The following is a 24041-nucleotide window of genomic DNA, read 5'->3' as shown; positions in this document are numbered from 1 at the left end:
GGAGGTTAGATAAGAATCTGGACTCACTTCTCCATCCCACCAAAGCAGCTCCAGGCGATCCCTGGCTCCTGTTCGAGGCACGAAGTTCCTGCCTCTCCCTCATTTCTCTATTCCCAGATGTCCTACCCTTTTCCCAGATCTCTGGGGCCCCTCCTTCCCAATCAGCATCTAACAAAAACTCTTTTGTGGTTTTATGCCTGGGGGATTTAATCTGAGTCAATTTGGCTTCTCCAGCTCCGGCTCAGCTGAGTCCAAAGGTCTGATCAGCGTTTCCAGTGGACCAGCCAGCAACTCTGCCGTCTGAGGGCTCGAGCTCCACCCCAGGGGGACCGACGGTACTGACGGAGGATAGTCTGAGCCTCGCTCCCTGAGCTGCCGTTCCTGGGTCTTGGGGAAATAAATGAAGACCAACCAAATGAGAGAAGAGCAAAGGCTATTTATTCAAAGCTTGCTACAGCAAGGGAGTCAGTCAGCCTTGGTCACTTGCTGTCAAAGAGACTCGGGCAGGCAGAGGGGCGGGAAAGCTTGCTTTATAGCAGGGAAAAGGGAAGGATTCGGATGTGCCTTCTCTGGAGGCTGTGGGCGTGGGGAAGCTGTAAAGCAGGTACCTAGAAGCCGGGCGTCCTGTGTGACTGGTTGGGGGTGCGTATTTGACTTTCGCTGGTTGGTCCTAAGCTGCAATGTGGACAAAACTTGGGGAAGTTGTCAGTTCTGGCTGTTTTGAGCCAATTGTTCCAGAAAGTTGGTGTTTCGCTTTTTTGAATCGTTACTAGAGATTGTCTTCTTACAAATGTGACCTACGGATCGCCTGGGTGTTTTCTTGTTGATGAGGAGTTGGTTTGCTGGGCAGGTTTCTGCAGGACCTGGGTGGGAGTTCTGTCTTTCCATCTGCTCTGGCCACTGCCTATGTGTTCAGTCTTAGTCTACAGTGCAGATCAGTCTCTCGGTGGCTCCTCCTTCCTTCCCTCCAATATGTGCACATCCTGGGGTAGTAGAATCATCCCGTGCCTGATTTCCTTCATTCAGCAGCTGTCTGGCAAAGGGCTGAGCTGTGTGCGGAGTCACGGCGAGAGGCGCAGGCAGGGGAGCAGGACTGGCTGGGAGGAGGGATGCACACATCTCGCAGGACTGGTTCGGCATGGGGATTCTCAGCTGGGAAGGCTTGGTGGTCGGTGTGGGGTTTCAGGAGTGGGTTTGCTACAGATGGGAACTGGGGAGAGATAGGGGGGACTCTTGGAAGGTAATACGGCTAGGCAGGGGGCCGGTGGAGGGGCCTAGGTTAGTCACTTCCTCTCTGCGTAGGGCCGCTAGGAGGCGGACATGGCGAGCATGAAGGTGCTGGGTGAGTTGTGAAGGTTTCGGCGTGAGGGAAGGCTGTGGGAATCGCCTGGAAGGGGCCTCTCTCATCAAAATGAGGAGACTGAACGTACCTAGGCAGCAGAGGGGCACCTGGCTGGCTCAGTCGAAGAGCATGTGACCCTTAATCTCAGGGTTGTGAGTTCAAGCCCCACGTTGGAGCCTACTTAAAAATTAAAACAAAACAAAACAATACTATCATCTACTGAGTTGGAGTCACTGCTCTGAGCCTGCCTAGAACCCCTACCATAGTCCTGTGAGGTAGTTACTATTATCATCTCCATAGCAGGTGAGATCCCAGACACACAGGCCAGTTAAGGAATTTGCCCTAAGTGCTGGAGGGGAGAGAATGCTTCGATTGTGTGCTTTGCACAACATCAACAACCGTGCACGCTCAGTTGCTGCTCCTGATTCAATGTCTTCGGCCATACTGTGCATCCCGATGCATCGCTAACAATTAGCTATAATAAAAACCAGCTCTTATGAAGTGTGAGGCATGGCCCTAAGCATTTGTATATATTAACTCATTTAATCTTAGTATCAGCCCTCTGAGGTGAGGAACTGTGATTATCATTTCCATTTTACGGAGGAGAAAACTGAGGAGCTACGTGGCAAAGCCTATGCCTCTGTCCCTGGAGTCTGCGCACCTCCCACCGTGCGGCCACCTCTTGTCAACAAGCAGGGCCATGACTCCCCCTCCATTGAGCCCTGCTCCACACAGTGCTCCACGGCTAGGAGCCAACCCCAAGTCACTGCTTCTTGCCTCTCTGGACACTCGCCCCAGAAAAACATGCACACACACCGACGCCCCTTAGGAAATTCAGGTACCCCCTCAAGCCTTTCCATGGCAAGTGGGTGATAGGGGAAGACTTCTGGGGTGAGCGTTTCAGTCAGGGGATATTCTCCAGTCTGGAACAAAAGGTCAACAAAAAGTCAAAAGACTTTGAATTCTAAGAGATTTACTTTGTTGAGAGAGTGGAAATAAAATTCCATAGCTACTTTTATTTACTTCACTAGAAAACAGAACAGAAAGCAGCCTGTCCGTGGCACCTGCGTGGCTCAGTCGGTTAAGCGTCTGCCTTCGGCTCGGGTCATGATCCCAGAGTCCTGGGATCGAGCCCCACATCGGGCTCCCCGCTTGGTGGGGAGCCTGCTTCTCCCTCCCCCTCTGCTCCTCCACCTCCCCCCGCTTGTGCTCTCTCTCATATAAATAAATAAAATCTTTTAAAAAAAGAAAGAAAGCAGCCTGTCCTGAGAGTCCCCATCTTTGGATCAACTTAATTACCCAACATTTCTCACACATCTAGTCAGCTGAACACTGCTGGAGAAAATCTCATAATTCTGCCGATTTATGCCAACGCACATTTATGGGGTCTAATCCCAGCTGGGTCTTTAACACAACTTGGCGGCTCTTACTTGTGCCAGATAAACATTCACACCCATGCTCACGATGGCCACTCCAACCTTTCTATAATGATTCTTTGAGCTTTAAAAGTTTTCATGTGTTAGAGGCACGACTGCACAAATTTTAATTCACATCCGCCAGGACTTTTATCCAGTATCTCCCTCTACTTGGGCTCTTGACCCTTTCTTTTGTTTATTTGGATAATTACTGATTTAGAGGCTGCCATGCCTGGCACTGGGATGGGCTCTAGGACCCCACCATAGTCTCTGTTCCCATGGAGCGTACAGCCCAGAGAGAAAGACTATCATTCCACAAATAATTACAAATATGATGAGGGACACTAAAAGGAAAGTAGAGAGATTATATCAAATGAGTTGATGTGGAGGTTTCAGGAAGGCCTCCCTGAGGAAGTGGCATTTCAAGCTGAGTCCCGAAGGATGATATGTCAGTTTGAAATGCTTTGGGCTGCACACAACAGAAAATCTGACCAACAGTGAAACCATAAGGATGTTTATTATTTCCTTAAGAAGCCTGGAAGCAAAGAGTTTCAGCGCTTTTAGGCGGCTCAACAATATCAAGAGCCATGAGTTGATATCCCTACAATTTTCTTGGTTTTTCCTTCAGTCATAAGAGGGTTGCCATAGATTCAAGTGTGACTTCCTTACATAACATCTTCTCAGAGGACAAAGAAGAGAAAGGGCTCTAGTTCCCAAGCAGCTTTCAAACGGGCACAAAAATTCATCCACAAATTCCCAGGAGTTTTCCTCTTGTGTCTTTTCTCCCGAAAGTGGGTCATATGCCCACCTCAGGCATAGAGAGAAGGAGTTACCATGATTGACACACCAATCAGGATTGATCCCATAGCACAGTGAGGACCCTACCTCTCCTGGAGATATTGCTGCCTATTAGAGCCCTCAAATGAGAATCAAAGGGTCCACCAATTCTGGATATGGACTCCTAGATAATAAATAATAAACAAACCTTCATACCAATAAAAACAAACTTATAAAAGTCATCTTAAAAGAATCAGAGAAATAACAAGATTTGAGGAACTGCTGAAATGAGATGCTGAGATACTGAAGACATGGGAAAGTGGAGAAGTGAAGCCTCCTCTGAAGGCGGCCTATGCCCTGGGACTTTGTTCTGGAAAAGGCTGAGCTGCAATTCTGGCAGCCTCCAGGGGCTAGGGTGGAAATTTCAAAGTCAGGTGGTTCCCACTGCTAGTGCCCTCAGGAGCTGGCAAAAGAATAAGTTCTCTTTAGAGGAAGACAATATTATCTTGAACGTCAGGGTATTTCTATAAATAATTTTCTAAAACAATGTCCAGTACACAAAGATAACCCAAGGATATCAGACAGCACAAATAAGAACAGTAGGTACAATAGGTAATAGAAATAGACTCACAGGGTCTCCAGATACTGAAATGATCAGCATAGATTACAAAACAATTATGTTTGTTATGTTCAAGGAACACAAGCCAAGAATGGAAAATTTGGTTGGGAAATAGAAATTTTTAAAAATGATATTGTAGGGACGCCTGGGTGGCTCAGTCGTTAAGTGTCTGCCTTCGGCTCAGGTCATGGTCCCAGGGTCCTGGGATTGAGCCCCACATCGGGCTCCCTGCTCCATGGGAAGCCTGCTTCTCCCTCTCCCCCTCCCCCTGCTTGTGTTCCCTCTCTTGCTGTGTCTCTCTCTGTCAAATAAATAAATAAAATCTTTAAAAAAAAATGATATTGTAAATGTTAAATGGGAAAAAATGTAAATTCTGGAACTTAAAACACAATAACCAAAATTGGGAACTGAGAGTTTTATCAGCAAATTAGAAATAATAGAAAAGAAAATTAATGAAAATTAATGAACTGGAATATATAGGTCAGAAGAAAATACCCACAATAATGCATAATGGAGTAAAGAGAAAGAAAACGCAGAGGAGTGGGTAAGAAACATGGATGTCACAATGAAAAGGTCTAAGAAGAGTCCATAAGGAAAGGAAAGAATGGACTTAGGCAATATTTGGGAAAAAATGGCTCAAAAATTTCCAGAATTGATGAAACACATTAAATCATACATTTAAGAATCTAACAAATCCTAAGCAGGATAAATAAAAAAGAAACTCACTGTCTTATACATTAGTGAAACTGCAGAAAACCAAAGACAATGAGAAAATAGTGAAAGCAGTCAGAGTAAAACAGACAAATTAACTTTAAAAGCCACAACATTCAGAGGACCCACACTTCCCTATTTCAAAACTTACTACAGGGGCCCTGGGTGGCTCAGTCAGTTAAGCATCTGCCTTCGGCTCAGTTCATGAGCCTATGGTCCTGGGATTGAGTCCTGCATGGGGCTCCCTGCTCAGTGGGGAGTCTGTTTGTCCCTCTGCCTGCCGCTCTGCCTACTTGTGCACTCTCTCTCTCTGTCAGATAAATAAATAAAATCTTAAAAAAAAAAAAAGTCAGTGTCTTAAAAAAAAAACCCAAAAAATAACTTACTATAGAGCTACAGCAATTAAGACGGTGTGGTATTGGATAAGGGTAAACATACAGGTCAATGGAATAGAATTCAGAGTCCAGAAAATCCTCACATTGATGGTCAACTGATTTTCAACCCCAGTGCCAAAAATTCAACGGGGAAAAAATAGTCTTTTCAACAAACAGTTCTGGGACAATTGTATATACACATACAAATAAGTAAAAGTGGATCCCTACCTCATGTAATATACAAATATTAACTCAAAATGGGACAAAGACCAAGTGTAAGAGCTAAAAATATAAAAATCTTAGAAGAAAACAAACATAGGAGTAAATCTTTGTGACCTTAGGTTAGGCACTGGTTTTCTAGATAGGACACCAAAAGCATAAACAACTAAAGAAAAAATAGATTAATTAGACTATATGAAAATTTAAAGCTTTTGTGCTTCAAAGGATACCATCAAGAAAGTGAAAAGAAAGGGCACCCGGCTGGCTCAGTCAGTAGGGCACGCAACCCTTGATCTCAGGGTCATGAGCCCCATGTTGGAGGTACAGTTTATTATTTAAGATAATCGACCATATACTAAGCCATAAAGCTAGTTTCAACAAATCCAAAGGATTAAAATCATTCAGAGCTAATCTTTAGTCGCAATGCAATTATGCTGGAATTAAAAAGCAAAAGGACAGGGGCACCTGGGTGGCTCAGTCGTTAAGCGTCTGCCTTCGGCTCAGGTCATGACCCCAGGGTCCTGGGATCGAGCCCCACATTGGGCTCCCTGCTCGGCAGGAAGCCTGCTTCTCCCTCTCCTTCTCCTAAATAAATCTTAAAAAAAAAAAAAAAAGCAAAACGACAGCTAGAAAACCCTAGATGTTTGGAAATAAAACAATGTATTTCTAAGTATTTCATGAATCAAAAAAATTTTTTTAAATAATTCATGAATCAAAGAAGAAATTATAATGAAATTACAAAGTCTGAAATAAATAATTTAAAAACACTACATATCAGAAGTTGTGGGATACAAGCTATTCTTTTTTTCTTTTTTTAAAGATTTTATTTATTTATTTGACAGAGAGAGACACAGCAAGAGAGGGAACACAAGCAGGGGGAGTGGGAGAGGGAGAAGCAGACTCCCCACTGAGCAGGGAGCCCGATGCGGGGCTCGATCCCAGGACCCTGGGATCATGACCTGAGCCGAAGGCAGACGCTTAATGACTGAGCCACCCAGGCGCCCCACAAGCTATTCTCTTGATGGAAATTTACAGCCTTACATAGTTAAATCAGAAAACATTAATGAACTAAACATGCATCAAAAAGTAGAAAAAGAATAGCAAATTAAACTTGAAATTAGAAATAAGGACATAATAAAGATAATTGAAAGCATACACACACACAATAGAATAAAAATAAAACAAGTTGGTACTTTGAGAAGACTAATAAAACTGATAAACCTTTGGTGAAATGAAATAGAAAAGAGAGAGAGAGAAGGCTGGGATGAACCCTGTCAGGAATGAAAAACAGGGCATTACTATAGTCCCTGCAGACTTTCAGAAGAAACCAAGAGAATATTACGAACTTTATGCTAAAGCATTGGAAAATTTTTATGGAATGAATAAATTCCCAAGGAGGAAAAAGACAGTTTATAAAATACCAAAGAAGAAACAGGAATTCTGAGTAGAGCAATAACTCAAAAGAACTGAAACACTAATTTAAAATTTTCCTACAGGGGCGTGTGGCTGGCTCAGTGGGTTGAGTGTCTGCCTTCCAGTCAGGTCATGATCCCAGGGTCCTGGAATCGCGTTCCCCATCAGGCTTCCTGCTCAGTGGGGAGCCTGCTTTTCCCTCTGCTCCTCCCCCAGTTGTGCTTTCTTCTCTCACTCTCTCTCAAAATAATAAGTGAATCATAAAACAAATAAATAAATAAAGGTGGAAAAAAATTTTCCTACAAAGCAGGTTCCAGGCCCACATGGCTTGATCAGCAACTTCTATCAAATATTTATGCAAGCTATAAGTTAATATTGTACAAACTCAGAGAGTTTTTGCCAACTCATTTTGAGCCTAGTACAATGTACTGTAAATATATGTATTTTTTAAATTTTCGAAGAAAGGGAAGATGGAGGAATAGGAGGACCCTAAGCTCACCTTGTCCCAAGATACAATTAGATAACACATCAGTGTAAATAACCTGAAACTTTCTATATATTACTATGTTCTGACATCCTAAAAAAACCTTTCCTGAGTTGGGAGAGACAATTCCTCCTTTTTTTTTTTTAATTTTTTTTTTAAAGATTTTATTTATTTGCGAGAGAGAGAATGAGAGACAGAGAGCATGAGAGGGAGGAGGGTCAGAGGGAGAAGCAGACTCCCTGCTGAGCAGGAAGCCTGATGTGGGACTTGATCCCGGGACTCCAGGATCATGACCTGAGCCGAAGGCAGTCACTTAACCAACTGAGCCACCCAGGCGCCCTGGGAGAGACAATTCTTTTTTTTTTTTTTTTTTTTTTTAAGATTTTATTTATTTATTTCACAGAGAGAGACACAGTGAGAGAGGGAACACAAGCAGGAGGAGTGGGAGAGGGAGAAGCAGGCTTCCCGTGGAGCAGGGAGCCCGATGCGGGGCTTGATCCCAGGACCCTGGGATCATGACCTGAGCCGAAGGCAGACGCTTAACGACTGAGCCACCCAGGCGCCCCGAGAGACGATTCTTAAGAGATGGCAAAGGGCCCAGCTGGGAGCGTCATCCAGGGCGGTCCCTCCTCTGTCTGGCCCTGCATCCCAGGAGGCAATACTCCTCTGCCTTAATCATCCCAGGGCCAGGTGCCAGGCAACTAGGGACCAACCCTGTAACCCAAAGGCAGCCAAAATTACTCAAACTAGCCAGTCCTAAACCCTTCCCTGCCTTGCCTTTTCCCCAGAAACCCCAATAAAGGCCTAAATCTTCCCACATCCCACTGTCTTCTGCTTCCTGACCACCCTGGTGTCTTTCCAATGTGGCTCTGTAAATTTTTTTTTTTTAATCAGCAAAAATGGGTTCGTGTCTCCTGTCTCTAGGACCTGTGTGTTTTTTGGGGTTTTTCCCCCTCTGCTCTTTTCTTTCTCCTCTGTGGCTGCACCTGACCGACCACCTCATAAAAACCACAAAATATGTAATCTCAATACCAAAACCTGATAAAGACACTATGAGGATGGAAAATTACAGGTAAATCTCATTCATGAACAATGACACAAAAATTCTAAAGAAAATATTGGGAAGTTGAATTCAGCAATATAAAAAAAGAATGACACATCATGTCCAAGTTGTGTTTATTATGATTTTAGTAATGCAAGCTAAGTTTAACTTTTTAAAATATCAATTAATGAATTCACCACATTAACAAACCAAACAAGAAAAATCATAGGTCATCTCCATAGCTGCAGGAAAAATATTTAATAAAAATTTGACGTAGGGGCGCCTGGGTGGCTCAGGCGTTAAGCATCTGCCTTCAGCTCAGGTCATGATCCCAGGGTCCTGCTCGGCGGGAGGCCTGCTTCTCCCTCTCCCTCTGCCGCTCCCCCTGCTTGTGTTCCTGCTCTTGCTAACTCTCTGTCAAATAAATTAATAAAATCTTTTTAAAAAACTGACGTATATTTATGATACAAAACTCTTAGCGAGGGCGCCTGGCTGGCTCAGTTGGTAGAGCGTGTGACTGTTTAACTCAGGGTCGTGAGTTCAAGCTCTATGTTGGGGGTAGAGATTACTTTAAAAAAATAAACAAAACAAAACAAAACTCTTAGTGAACTAGGACTAAAAGGGGACTTTCTTAATATGACAAAGGATACTACAAAGCACCGGTAGCAAACATCATGTAAATGGTGAAATGTTGAAAGCTTTTCCTTTGAGATCAGTGATTTATTGCTGTGTAGTAAATTACCTCAACACTTAGTGGATTAAAACAACAAATATATATTATCTCATGGATTCTGTGCATTAGGAATTTGGAAGTGGCTTAACTGAGTGGCTCTGGCTCAGGGTCTCACAGTCGAGAAGTGAGCTGGGGCTATAGTCATCTGAAGACTTGAGTGGGGTCAGAGGATCCCTTCAAGGCCACTCACATGACTGTTAGCAGCAGGCCACAGATCTTTACTTGTTGGCTGGAGTCCTCAGTTTCTCACCACGTGGACCTCTCCTCACAAGATGGTAGGTGGCTTCCCCTCGAACTAGTTTCCAAGAGAGAGAGGCAAATGTCCCCATGTCTTGTATGTCCTAGTCTCAGAAGTGACATACCCTTACTTATACCATGCTCTCAATTGGTCACACAAACAATATGAGAGGCACTACGCTAGGGTGTGAAGACCAGTAGGAGGTATTGACATTGAGGGCCATCTTGGAGGCAGGCTACCACAATCAGGAACAAGACAAGGTCAGGATGCCCTCTGTCTCCACTTCCCATCAACATTACTTGGAGGTCTATCCAGAGTAGTAAAAAAGAAAAAGAAAAGGCAAAATGTTTGGGGTACCTGGCTGACTCAGTCAGTACAGCATGCGACTCTTGATATCAGGGTCATGAGTTCAAGCCCCACATTGGGCATGGAGCCTACTTAAAAAAAAAAAAAGGCAAAATGATTAGAATGAAGAAACAAAACTATTGGTATTTACAGAGAATGACTGTATGCATAGAAAATCCCAAAGACTCTACAGTTAAGACCCATCTTCCTCTCTCACAGCCAACCCCAGGATGCCCAAGTGTCAGCTCTCATCTTGCAGTTCTTCACAAGCCAGTTCCACTGAGAGCACGTTCCACTGAGGGGGAGATAGAGTTCCTCAGGGGATGGACAAGGTTGCTCTGAAAAAGTTGAAGCTAAGTCAAAAAAGACAGGTTAGGATAAGTCTTCAGATGAAAAAAAAGTTTTTTTTTTTTTAAGATTTTATTTATTTATTTGACAGAGAGAGAGATAGAGAGCACAAGCAAGGGGAGCGGCAGGCAGAGGGAGAGGGAGAAGCAGACTCTCTGCCGAGCAAGGAGCCTGATGTGGGGCTCGATCCCAGGACCCTGGGATCATGACCTGAGCCGAAGGCAGACGCTTAACAGATTGAGCCACCCAGGTGCCCAAAAAAAGTCTTAACATAAAAAAAAGACAGTTAAATAAGAAAAAAAAAAGACAAAACAAAACAAAAACCAAGAATGGTATGTGAATATGTCAAAGGAAGGGAAGGAGGAGGGAAGGAAGACCCACTAGAGAACGGAGACACTGAAAATGAGGAGGTAGGTACGCAGGAGATAGGAAGCCAAATCTGGGACATTTTACATCACGGTTTTTGGTGGTCCTTGTATCTCCCTTTGAAATAGTTTAGAAACTACTTCGTAAATGCATATTTTTAGTAGCCCTAGAAATGAAATTTTAGGATTTTTTTAGTAGCTAAAAATGAAATTTTCAAGGTGGAAATTCTACCTCACCTCATGATTTTTTACAAATCTAGGTTAAATGTAAACTTGGCTTATTATGAGGCTATTGATTTGTTCTGTACTACCATAAATTAGGGTCATATTGAATTAGGGGGGACTTTTGCCTTTTCTGGATATTTTATATACACAGAATCAAACAATATGAAGTCTCTTGACTTCTTTCACCGAGCAGAATGGCTTTGAGGTTCATCCATACCATAGCATGTATCTGTATTTTGTTCCTTTTAATTGTAGTTCATTGTATGGACATACCACATTTGGTCTATCCATTCTCCAATTGATGGACACTTAGGATGTTTCCAATTTGGTTTCCATTTTGGTTATTATGAATAAGGATGCTAAGAACATTTATGTGCGGGGCACCAGATGGCTCAGTCAGTTAAGCGTCTGCCTTTGGCTCAGGTCATGATCCCATGATCCCAGGATCCTAGGATCGAGTACCACGTTGGGCTCCCTGCTCAGTGGGGAGCCTGCTTCTCCCTCTCTCTCTGCCTGCTGCTCCCCCTGCTTGTGCTCTCTCTCTCAAATAAATAAATAAATTGTTAAAAAAAAAAAAAAAGAACATTTATGTGCAAGGCCTTATGTGGATATGTTTTCATTTCTCTTGGGTAGATACCAAATAGAATTGCTGGGTCATATGTTTAACCTTTTGAGAAACTGTCAGTTTTCCAAAGTGACTCTATCATTTTTTATTCCTGCCAGCAAAGTCTGAGGCTTCCCATTTCTTCACACCTTGCCAACATTTGTTATGGTCTGATTTTTTTATTATAGCCATTTTGGTGGGTTTGACAAGGTTTGCATGTGGTTTGGATTTGTATGTCCCTATCATTAATGATATTGAGTATCTCATCATATGCTTATCAGCAATTTTTATATCTTTTTAGGTGAAATGTCTATTCACATCTTTTGCCCTTTTGCCCATGTTTTGATTGGATTGTTTGTTTTCTTTTTATTGAGGTGTAAGAGTTCTGATATTTTCTTCTGGATATACACCCATGTTGTTTTTCAGCAGAATTGTCTCTCCCCCCTTTTTTTTTTTGAGAGAGAGAGTGACAGAGAGAGGGAGCAGTGCAGGGGGAGGGGCAGAGGAGCAGCAGAGAGAGAATCCTAAGCAGGCTCCATGCCCAGCATGGAGCGCAATGTGGGGCTCGATCTCATGACCCTGAGATCATGACCTGAGCCGAAATCAAGATTTGGATGCTTAAATGACTAAGCCACCCAGGCGTCCCTTTTAGCCACTAAAATTTTTTTTTATTTTATTTTTAAAGATTTTTTATTTATTTGACAGAGAGACACACAGTGAGAGAGGAAACACAAACAGGGGGAGTGGGAGAGGGAGAAGCAGGCTTCCCGCTGAGCAGGGAGCCCGATGTGGGGCTCGAACCCAGGACCCTGGGATCATGACCTGAGCTGAAGGCAGACACTTAATGACTGAGCCACCCAGGCACCCCGCCACTCAACTTTTTTTTTTTTAAGATTTTATTTTTTTATTTGAGAGAGAGAATGAGATAGAGAGAGACCATGAGAGGGGGGAGGGTCAGAGGGAGAAGGAGATTCCCTGCTAAGCAGGGAGCCCGATGCGGGACTCGATCGCGGGACTCCAGGATCATGACCTGAGCCGAAGGCAGTTGCTTAACCAACTGAGCCACCCAGGTGCCCCTCAATTTTTTTTTTAAAGATTTTATTTATCTGACAGAGAGGGAGCACAAGAGGGGGAGCGGCAGGCGGAGGGAGAGGGAGAAGCAGGCTCCCCGCTGAGCAGAGAGCCTGATGCGGGGCTCGATCCCAGGACCCTGGGATCAACGACCCAAGGGGAAGGCAGACGCTTAATGGAGTGAGCCACCCAGGCGCCCCTAAAAAGTATTTTTTAAATTTATGTTAGAGACACAGAGAGCACAGTGGGGAGGGGTAAAGGGAGAGGGAGACAGAGTCTTAAGCAGACTCTATGCTGAGCATAGAGCCCAATGTGGGGCTTGATCTCACAATCCAGAGATCACAACCTGAGCTAAAACCAAGAGTCTGACGCTTAACCAACTGCACCACCCAGATGCCCCTCTAAATTTTTATTTAAATGTTAATATTATACACACCATCTACTCAATAAAAATTTCCAGGCTTTCATAGCACATTATCAAAGGTATTAGGAAAAACTAAACTACCACTGTCAAAGATGTGAAGACAGCACATCATTCTGAGAGAGAGATCCAAGACAAGAGTATAGTTGTCTTTAAGAGACAAATTCTAGGGGCAACCAGCAGGGCCGGTTCCTTCTGGAGGCTTCAGGGAAGAATCTTTTGCTTGTTCCTTCCAGTTTCTGGTAGCTGCTCATATCACTCCAATCTCAGCTTCGATAGTCAAATGCCTTTTCCCCTTTTGATGTCATATCTCACCCTGCCTCCTTTTTAAAAAAATTTTTTTAAAGATTTTATTTATTTGATAGAAAGTGAGAGAGCACAAGCAGGGGGAGCGGCGGGCAGAGTGAGAGGGAGAAGCAGACTCCCTGCCGAGCAGGGAGCCCGATGCGGGGCTGGATCCCAGGACACTGAGATCATGACCTGAGCCAAGGCAGATGCTTAACTGACTGAGCCACCCAGGCGCAACACCCTGCCTCCTTCTTTTGAGGACCTTTGTGATTTACATTTAGGGTCTGTTCAGATAATCCAAGATAATCTCCCCATCTCAAAGTCCCATTTGCCATGTAAAGGTAACACTCCCAGATTCCAGAAATTAGGACCTGGGTATCTTTGGGGGCCATTTATCAGCCCACCACAGTCTCCAATACAAATATAGTACAACGTGAGTCACAAATACAAGCCACACTTATAATTCCAAATATTTTCGTAGTCACATTAAAAAAAGTCAAACATGGAATACTACTCAGCCATCAAAAAATTGAAATCTTGCCATATGCAATGGTGTGGATGGAACTAGAGGGTATTATGCTAAGTGAAATAAGTCAATCAGAGAAAGAGAGTTATATGATTTCACTCATGTGGAATTCAAGAAACAAAACAGAGGATCATAGGGGAAGGAAAGGAAAAATAAAACAAGACAAAATTAGAGAGGGAGACAAACCATAAGAGATTCTTATTCATAGGAAACAAACTGAGGGTTGCTGGAGGGGAGGGGGGTGGGGGATGTAGTAACTGGGTGATGGACATTAAGGAGGGCACGTGATGTTATATAAGACTGAGCACTGGGTGTTATGTAAGACTGATGAATCACTAAACTCCACCTCTGAAACCAATAACACATTATATGTTAATTAATTGAATTTAAATTTTAAAAATGAAAAAAAAAAATTAAAAAGTCAACCCAAAGAATACAAAAACACTAATTCAAAAAGATACATGTACTCCTATGTTTATTGCAGCATTATTTATAATAACCAAATTATGGAAGTAGCCCAAGGGTCCATCAATAGATGAATGAGGGGTGCCTGGGTGGTTCAGTCACTTACGCATCTGCCTTCAGCTCAGGTCATGATCCCAGGGGCCTGGGACTGAGCCCCACATCAGGCTCCCTGCTCGGTGGAGAGTCTGCTTCTCCCTTTCTCTCTCCCTCTGCCTCTCGCCCTGCTTGTGCTTGAGAACACTCTCTCTCTCAAATAAATAAATAAAATCTTTTAAAAAAAGAATATTCTATAAAAAATAGATGAATAAAGATACATGTGTGTGCACACACACATTGGAATATTACTCAGCCATCAAAAAGAATGAAATTTTTCTTTCTTGGATGGAACTAGAGGGTATTATGCTAAGTGAAATAAATCAGTCAGAGATAGACAAATACCATGCAATTTCACTCTTATGTGTAATTTATGAAACAAATGAACAAAGAAAAAAGAGACAAACCAAAAAAGAGACTCTTTTTAAAAAAATTTTTATTACTTGCGGGGGGTGGAAAAGGAGAGAGAGGATCTTAAGCAGGCTCCAAGCTCAGCACAGAGCCCAACACAGGGCTCCATCTCATAACCCTGAGATCATGACCTGAGCCAAAATCAAGCACCAGACACTTAAGTTATTCCAATGACTTTCCAGTTTAGTAGCTGGCCGTGCTGTCCAACTCAGTAGCCACCAGTCACTGTGGGTAGTGAGTCCTTGAAATGTGGCGGGTTTCAATTGCAGTGTCCGGTAAGCGTAAAGAACACCAGATTTCAAAGACTCAGCATGAAAAAAGAATGCAAGGAAAAAAGAATGACTAAGCCACCCAGGCACCCCCGCCACAAAACCACCCTCTATAGTTAAGGACAAACTGATGGTTCCCAGAGGGGAGGTGGGTGGGAATGGATAAAATAGTACACTTATGATGTTCAGCACTGAGTAATGTCTAGAATTGTTGAATCACTATATTGTACACCTGAAACTAATATAACACTTATGTTAACTATACTGGAATTAAAAAAGTCAAATGAGACAGGTGAAAATAATTTTAATAATCTACTTCATTTAACACAATATACCCAAAATATCATGTCAACATGTAATCAATACAAAAATTATTAATGAGATATCTGAGATACCTTGCATTCTTTTTTTCATGCTGAGTCTTTGAAATCTGGTGTTCTTTATGCTTACAGGACACTGCAATTGAAACCCGCCACATTTCAAGGACTCACTACCCACAGTGACTGGTGGCTACTGTGTTGGGACAGCACGGCCAGCTACTAAACTGGAAAGTCATTGGAATAACTATTCCGGAAAGGATTACAACATGGGCTTTATATATATATATTTTTTAAAGATTTATTTATTCATTTGAGTGAGAATGAGAGAGAGTAAATGAGAGGGGGGGGGTCAGAGGGAGAAGCAGACTCCCTGCCGAGCAGGGAGCCCGATGCAGGACTCGATCCCGGGACTCCAGGATCATGACCTGAGCCGAAGGCAGTTGCTTAACCAACTGAGCCACCCACGTGCCCGGGCTTTATATTTTTAATACTTACATAAAATAATTGGTACAGACTATTCCTAACGTTTGATACTGATCATTAAACAACAGCCAAGACACTCCTGAAAAAGAACTAAGTAGGAGGAGACTTGCCTTATAGATAACAAAATTTGTTATAAAGCTACAGACTGGGAACACCTGGGTGGCTCAATCATTAAGTGTCTGCCTTTGGCTCAGGTCATGATCTCAGGGTCCTGGAATTGAGTCCCACATGGGACTCTGCGCTCAGTGGGGAGTCTGCCTCTCCTTCCCCCTCTGCTCCTCCCACCTGCTCATGCTCTCCCTCAAATAAATAAATAAAGTCTTAAAAAAAAAAGAAAAGTTACAGACTGTGTGGGAACCTGGGGAGCTCAGTCGGTTAAGCGTCCGCCTTCGGCTCAGGTCATGATCCTGGGGTCCTGGGATCAAGCCCCGCATCGGGCTCCCTGCTCGGCGGGAAGCCAGCTTCTCCCCCTCCCTCTGCCACTCCCCTTGCTTGTGTTCCCTCTCTCGCTGTGTCTCTGTCAAATAAATAAATAAAATCTTTAAAAAAAGGGGTGCCTGAGTGGCTCAGTCGGTTAAGCATCTGCCTTCGGCTCAGGTCATGATCCCAGGGTCCTGGGATTGAGCCCCACATCGGGCTCCCTGCTCTGCGGGAAGCCTGCTTCTTCCTCTCCCACTCCCCCTGCTTGTGTTCCCTCTCTCACTGTCTCTATCAAAAAAATAAATAAAATCTTAAAAAAAAAAATCTTAAAAAAAAAAGTGGTTGAAAGTAATAAGTGAGAATCATAAAAGTGTTGAATTCCCTAAATTTTTCAATCTTATCAGTCACTAAAATTACTGGTGTATTATTCTGTGCCAAATGTAGGTGCTGATTCAATGAGGGAGACTTGTTTTAATATTATACTGGCATTCTTTTTAACATACAGTCAGTATTAGATGAGCAGATTGAGAGTTCCCAAGGTTTTTTTTTTAAAGATTTTATTTATTTATTTGACAGACAGAGACACAGTGAGAGAGGGAACACAAGCAGGGGGAGTCTGAGAGGGAGAAGCAGGCTTCCCGCTGAGCAGGGAGCCTGATGCAGGGCTCAATCCCAGAACCCTGGGATCATGACCTGAGCAGAAGGCAGATGCTTAATGACTGAGCCACCCAGGTGCCCGAGTTCCCAAGGTTTTTAATAAGTTCAGTAGATAGGTCTATCTCAGCCTGTAACACTATTGCTATAAAATAAAAGGGTCCGGAAGTATGTCTGTTTCTCTTCCTGAGTATAATTGAGTCTGGATATTTTCTTCTTCTTCTTCCTTTTTTTTAAAAAGGATTTTATTTATTTATTTGACAGAGAGAGACACAGCAAGAGAGGGAACACAAGCAGGGGGAGTGGGAGAGGGAGAAGCAGACTCCCCACTGAGCAGGGAGCCCCATGCGGGGCTCGATCCCAGGACCGTAGGCTCATGAACTGAGCCGAAGGCAGACGCTTAACAACTGAGCCACCCAGGTGTCCCAATTACATTCAATTTAAAAACACCTTTTCATCAAAGACACTGTTAATAGAATGAACAGGCACACTATTTCCAATATATTACCTACCAAAGAGTTCATACCTGGAAGAACTACAAATCAATATGGAAAAGTCTAGTAGAAAAATATGCAAGAGACTTGAGTAGACATCTCACAGAGGATATCCAAATGGCCAATCAACATATAAAAAGTGTTCGACCTCTTTTATAGACATCGAAATGCAAATTAAACTCAATACAAACAAACTCACCAGAATAGCTAAACAGACAACCTTAAGAGTTGGTAAGAATGTGTAACAAGAACTCTCAAACCCTGTGGATAGGAGTAAAAATTAGTACAACCACTTTGGCAATAGCTAGTCAGGCTGAAGAGACTCTGACCCAGACATTCAACTCCTAGCTGCCCTGTATACCCAACAAAAATGCATGCAATTTTTTTTTGATGTTAGCATATTTGCTAACATAGCCTAAAATTGGAAACAAGCCAAATATCCATCAACAGGAGAATGGATAAATTGTGGTTTTTTTCTAAAACGGAATTCTATATGAAAATGAATGAACTACGGTATATGGAATAACATGAATGCATGCTTAAAAAGCCAGACATACAAAAAATATGTTGTAATTCCACTTATAAAGTTCAAAAATAGGTAAAATTAAGCGACTGTGCATTCTTCACAATAGCATCCTGAAGGTCAATCAACAGATGAATGGATAAACAAAATGTGGTATATCCATACAATAGAATATTATTCAGTCATAAAAAGGAATGAAGCTCTGATACATGCTACAACATGGATGAACCTTGAAAACATATGCTAAAAGAAATAAGCAAAACACAGAAGTACTTCCAATTACTGAAGTACTTACATGAAGTTCCTAAAGTAAGCAAAGTCATAGAGACAGAAAGTGGATGACAGGTTACCAGGGGCTGGGAGGAGGTGGGCAATAAAGCTTTTTTAAAAAAAAACCTAAATGGTTGCTACATTTTTGGTGACCACAGCACAATGTATTGTCAAATCACCATGCTGTACATCTGAAACTAATGTTAACATTGTGTGTCAGCTGTACTAAAAAATAATTTTTCTTAACACCAAATGATTGTTTTAAAAAAAAACAACAAAAAACCAAAGGGGTGCCTCGGTGGCTCAGTCAGTTAAGCATGCACCTTCAACTCAGGTCATGATCCTGGGGTCCTGGGATGGAGCCACACAGGCTCCCTGCTCAGCGGGGAGCCTGCTTCTCCCTCTGCCACTCCCCCAGCTTGTGTTCTATCTCTGTCAAATAAATAAAATCTTAAAAAAAGAAAAAAAACAACCACCAAAAAACCCTAAATGTTTTTAGGATTCGTATTTTTTTTTTTTAAGATTTTTATTTATTTATTTGACAGAGAGAGACAGCGAGAGAAGGAACACAAGCAGGGGCAGAGGGAGAGGGAGAAGCAGGCCTCCTGCTGAGCAGGGAGCCCGATGTGGGGCTCGATCTCAGGACCCTGGGATCATGACCTGAGCCGAAGGCAGACGCTTAACCGACTGAGCCACCCAGGCACCCCTTTAGGATTCATATTTAGGTGGTAAAAATATAAAGAAAAAGCAAGTAAATGATTACAATAAATGTCATCACAGGAGGAGAGTGGTTCCTTTACAGGGGTGAGGAGTCTGAACAGAAAGCAGCATTCTGGAGGGCTTTTGGGTGCTGGCAGTGTCCATTTGCTTGACTTAGGTGGTTGTTGCAAGGAGTTTCACTTTATATCCACTGAACTATACATTTATTTCCAGTATAATTTTTTTTTTTTAAAGATTTTATTTATTTATTTGACAGAGAGAGAGAGAGAGCAGGAACACAAGCAGGGGGAGTGGGAGAGGGAGAAGCAGGCTTCCTGCTGAGCAGGGAGCCCGATGTGGGACTCGATCCCAGGACCCTGGGATCATGACCTGAGCCAAAGGCAGACGCTTAACGACTGAGTCACCCAGGCGCCCTCCAGTATAATTTTTAAATGTGTTATTTTACACGTTTTTTTAATTTAAAATTCATCAAGAACAAAGTATTGGAGGATTGGAAGAGGATGGCTTGTTGAGTACGCAAGAGGTGTCTGCCACAGGGGTACAGAGCTTACCCGTCTTATAGAAAGGGGAAGAGTTCTGTTCAGAGGACAGCATGTGAAAGCCCCCAAGTACAAAAGAATGTGGTAAGCCTGAGGAAGTGAAAGGTAACAAGCTGAGTTCTGAGGGGGCCTAGAGAACAAGAGGGAAGAGGTATGCGTGATGAAGTCTGAGGACTGCAGAAGCCAGATGGTGGAAGGTTGGGCAGCCAAATGGGAGTGTGTCAGACACTGTCATAAGGGAACAGTGGGATATAAGTGAGGCATATATATATATATATTTTAGAGTGAAAGAGAGAGAAAGAGAGAGACAGGGGGAAGGGGCAGAGGGAGCATGAGAGAATCTGAAGCAGGCTTCACACCCAGTGGGGAGCCCTATGCAGATCTTGATCCCAGGACCCTGAGATCATGACCTGAGCCGTTATCAAGAGTCAGACACTTAACTGACTGAGCCACCTGGCGCCCTATCACTGAGGTATTTTAAAGCAGTGGCCTGATCCCACTAGTTAGGTCATTCTGCCTGGACTGTGGAGAATGGATTGGACAGTACCAGGAGACCAGTTAGGAAGCCATTTCAATAATTGTGAGGGTTGGTGGAAGCTTGGACTAGGATGGAGGCACTGGAGAGGTGAGGAATATTGTGTCCTTATGCCTTGTGTTCACTTCACAACTCTGTTCAACTATATGAGTACTATCTTCCTTTTTTTTTATGAAGTTAAAAATATCTTAATGTTATACTGTATATCCTATGATATACTGTACCCTACCATATAAACTTGTACACACATTGTGGGTACATAGTTATGCACACAGGACTATGGCCACTATATTTTCTGAGTGATTTAAGGGATTTCCAAAGGTTATGCTGACTATGCAACTTTTGCTTTTTGTACTGACTTTAGAACCTAACCTTGATGTAAAGTACAACTCCACTGTTGATGGATTTAAGAGATATTTAGGAGATTTGGTGACTGACTGGAATAGAAGGAAGAAGGAGAGCGATTAATTGAAGAATGATATTCCCAGATCTCTTGCCTAAACAACTGAGTAGATGGTGGTTCCGCTTATTGAGATGGGCCCACTGGGGCAGGAACAGTTGGAGGGTAGAGATGATCGCTTATTTTTCTCAATATTTTATGAAAAATTTCAAAAATGCAGAAAAGTTGACATACTGTATAGTGAACATCCATATACCTACCACCTAGGTTCTACAACTCACTTACTGTTATATCTTCTTTTTCATATCTTCCCACATACCCAGAGGAGTTCATTTTTGAATAACTGAATTTATGGTATCTAAGCGATTTCCAAGTGTCATATTTAGTAGGCTACTGGTTCAGAGTACAGGAGCACATTTAAAGAACAGGCTGCCAGGGGCACCTGGGTGGCTCAGTTGGTTAGGCGACTGCCTTCGGCTCAGGTCATGGTCCCGTAGTTCCCGGATCGAGTCCCAAATCAGGATTCCCTGCTCAGCAGGGAGCCTGCTTCTCCCTCTAACCCTTTCCCTCTCGTGCTCTCTCTCTCAAATAAATAAAATCTTAAAAAAAAAAAAAAAAAAAAAAGAGCAGGCTGCGGGATGCCTGGATGGCTCAGTCAGTTAAGCATCTGCCTTCGGCTCAGGTCATGATCCCAGGGTCCTGGGATCGAGTCCCACAACGGGCTCCTTCTCCCTCTGCCTGCTGCTCCCCCTGCTTGTGCGTGCTCTCTCTCTGGCAAATAAATAAATTTTTTTTTTTTAAGATTTTATTTATTGGTCAGAGAGAGCACAAGCAGGGGGAGTGGCGGGCAGAGGAAGAGGGAGAAGCAGGCTTCCCACTGAGCAAGGAGCCTGATGCGGGATTCTCTATATTCCTTCTGAAGGTGCTTTCACTAAGAACATTGACTACTGAAGACTCCAAAACTGAACTCATTATCATCCTCCTGTAAAACCTGCTCCTCCTTCTGTACATTCTACCTTACAGGCACCCAAACCTCAAATTTGGGAGTCATCCTAAGATATCTCAGGCAGCAAGCAGGGTCTGTCAATCCCATCTCTTAAATATCTTTTTTTTTTTTTTAAGATTTTATTTATTTATTTGACAGAGAGAGCACAAGCAGGTAGAGTAGCAGGCAGAGGGAGAGGGAGACGCAGGCTTCCCGCTGAGCAGGGAGCCCGATGCGGGGCTCGATCCCAGGACCCTGGGATCATGACCTGAGCCGAAGGCAGACGCTTAACGACTGAGCCACCCAGGCGCCCCTCATTTACAATCTTTTACAGGTGCTTACACCCAGGTTAGTATGACTTCCACGGTCCTTCAATATCTGCTAAAAAGCATGACTAAGCCCAAATTTACAACCTCATGCCTAGTTACTCACCCACACCATTTTTACTTACTGGCGCTTCAAATATACCAACCACACTTTTTGCTTTATTGCCTCCTTAACGAAGACCTCCCTGAAAGCCAGGCTAGGTGGCTCCCACAGAACCCTGAGGATATCTATCATTAGATATACAAGCCTCCACAAAGATAAAAATCCTTGAGGGCGGTACTTTAGTCTTCTTTATGGCCAGAATACTTAGACTAACTACCTAAGAATACTCTGCCTAACGCTAAACAGACATTCTGTTTACTTTAGGGGAACTCTGTATACATCCAGTACTTTGTACACTCTCCCTTTCCGTTCTTGCAAAATCCTACTCAAGCTTGAATTCCTTCCTGAAGCTTCCCCGGGTCCCTCCAAGTAGTTAGGGGCTCTGATTCCTTTATTCACTGCCCCTGAGCTTAATAAATTATATCTTAATATTTTATCTATACAACTAACTGCCGTAAATGTTAACACTTTCCCCTTTTCTTGGTAACTAACAGCAATCCTATCGATGCTTCTGGGCTCAATCCACAGCCAACTACCCTGATTCCTAGAGAGAATTACTTCTTTTAACTCTCAGCTCACGATGCTTACAGTCTATTTAGCACCTGAGAGTCTTTCATTATCGCTGCTTACTACCGCTGTCCCGGTCCCCGCCCGGTCCATCCTTAGACGGTAACCTTCTAGGGGCTGGGAGGGCAGTCCTACCTTTCTGACTCCCCCACCAACACTTGGAGGCGCTGCGCTTTGCAAATGCAGCCCTAAAGCATCTCCGGGAAGCTCCTGAAGGGACAGAGCCCTTTAGAGATGTCCCTGCCGGCGGCTCCGCCTTCTCCCCGCGAACTCAAGTCCAACCCCGGGCACCGCGGCACGCGTACGGGAGGGGTGAAGGGAAGAGCGGGCCTCGCCTCTCCCTGCCTAGTCCCGGAGTCCCAGCGTCTGTCGGAGGATCGCGAGACCGCCGCCGGACGTCCGCGCAGGCGCGGTGACGCTCTCCGAGCATGTGACCCAAGCGCGAGGCCGCAGTGGCCGGCGCGGGGGCGGGGCACACGCGGCTTTCACTCGCTCATTGAACCCCGTGCTGATGGACAGGCGAAGGAGCGGCTCAGACGCAGCTTGTTTAGAAACAGCCGTCCGGCTAAGTAGGAATAAGTAGATAAACAATAGGCTCGGGAGAAGGGAGTGGCAGGTGCCTGGGAGCTGCCTTTCAACTTGGTCCTAGGTGGGTCGGGGCGGCGGTCCTTGCCTCACCCTCCTCCGCCTGGGGCCTGGGAAATCCCGCTTTCTGGAGACTTCTCCTGGCGGCAGAATCACAGAGGACTTGTCCTCACGAGTCTTCATTTCGATTCATTCGGCTCCGGTTTCTTGGGGGCAGCCTCCAAGGGCTGAGGAGCCTTGCCACCCTGTGGTCCAGCCGCCTCCCCTCAGGCATGGGCGCGATACTCTCCAAACTGGACTTCCAGGTTCCTGCTTCTCTGTCTACTAGAGGTTGGAAAAGGCGAATCTGAACACCACCTCTGCTTGAGGCCGCCAGTGCCTTCGTGGGCAGAGGCGCCAGGATCCACTTTAAACCCTTGCGGATGAGGCATTCGTGGGGACCTCCTGCTTACCATTCCGGCCACATCTCCGAAGGAGACCACTAAAGCCTCAGGCCCTCCCAGCCGTTGTGCTTCTCTGCCAGTTAGAACCCTCCTTCTGCCTGGGCTGTACCTGCCCGTTGCACCTTCTACTTCTGGAGAAGCTCTGACCTCAACCCCAAAGAGGCTTTCCCAGTGTACTCATATTGCCCTCAGCCCTACTCCCACTTCAGATTGTCTTATCTGGTACCCAGAGAATACTGGCAAGCTGGCAGCCCCATGCAACACCACTTATCACACCTGCTAGGCTTCTGGGATACGACCAACTTGACAGAAGGGGGCTGCATGTTTTCTGGATGTGTATCCCCTGGCCTAGCATAGTGCACATTGTAACTGTTCAGTAAATGGGTATTGAACGAATCAAGGTGTGGACTCCAAGGATCAAAAGTGAAAATTTAAAAATGTCAGGCTAGGGAGTGCCTGGGTGGCTCAGTCAGTTAAGCGTGGGACTCTTGATTTCAGCTAAGGTAATGATCTCCAGGTTGTGAGATTGAGCCCCGCATCAGGCTCCACCCTCAGTGAGTGCGGAGTCTGCTTAAGATTCTCTCTCTCCCGGGCGCCTGGGTGGCTCAGTCGTTAAGCATCTGCCTTCGGCTCAGGTCATGACCCCAGGGTCCTGGGATCCAGCCCCACATCAGGCTCCCTGCTCAGCGGGAAGCCTGCTTCTCTCTCTCCCACTCCCCCTGCTTGTGTTCCCTCTCTCGCTGTGTCTCTCTCTGTCAAATACATAAATAAAATCTTAAAAAAAAAAAAAAAAAGATTCTCTCTCTCTGCCCCCCCCCAATAGAATTAAACTAAATTAAAAGATTAGGCTGGGCTGTGGTACTTTTGGGGCTCACC

The 24041-nt window shown here is 44.2% G+C and overlaps 1 long non-coding RNA gene across 2 annotated transcripts; it reads right to left on the bottom strand.

The window, feature by feature from the left end:
• Positions 1 to 95: 95 nt before the first annotated feature.
• On the bottom strand, positions 96 to 23772 carry LOC129046432 (uncharacterized). 2 transcript variants are annotated; one of them, XR_010410738.1, is made up of 3 exons: positions 22273 to 23772; positions 9725 to 9804; positions 96 to 2265 (listed from the first exon to the last, which is right to left on the bottom strand). It is a non-coding gene; the product is annotated as an uncharacterized LOC129046432 (long non-coding RNA). The 2 variants fall into 2 exon arrangements; XR_010410739.1 differs by having other exon boundaries at positions 9725 to 9801.
• Between the last annotated feature and the right edge of the window lie 269 nt (positions 23773 to 24041).

The sequence above is a fragment of the Mirounga angustirostris genome, unplaced genomic scaffold, assembly GCF_029215605.1.
Source record: "Mirounga angustirostris isolate CCGP_5_RB_7025 unplaced genomic scaffold, mMirAng1.0.hap1 SCAF_4, whole genome shotgun sequence".
Classification (NCBI taxonomy): domain Eukaryota; kingdom Metazoa; phylum Chordata; class Mammalia; order Carnivora; family Phocidae; genus Mirounga; species Mirounga angustirostris.
The sequence above is the reverse complement of the archived record's forward strand: the minus strand, read 5'-3'. Positions and strand labels throughout refer to the sequence as shown.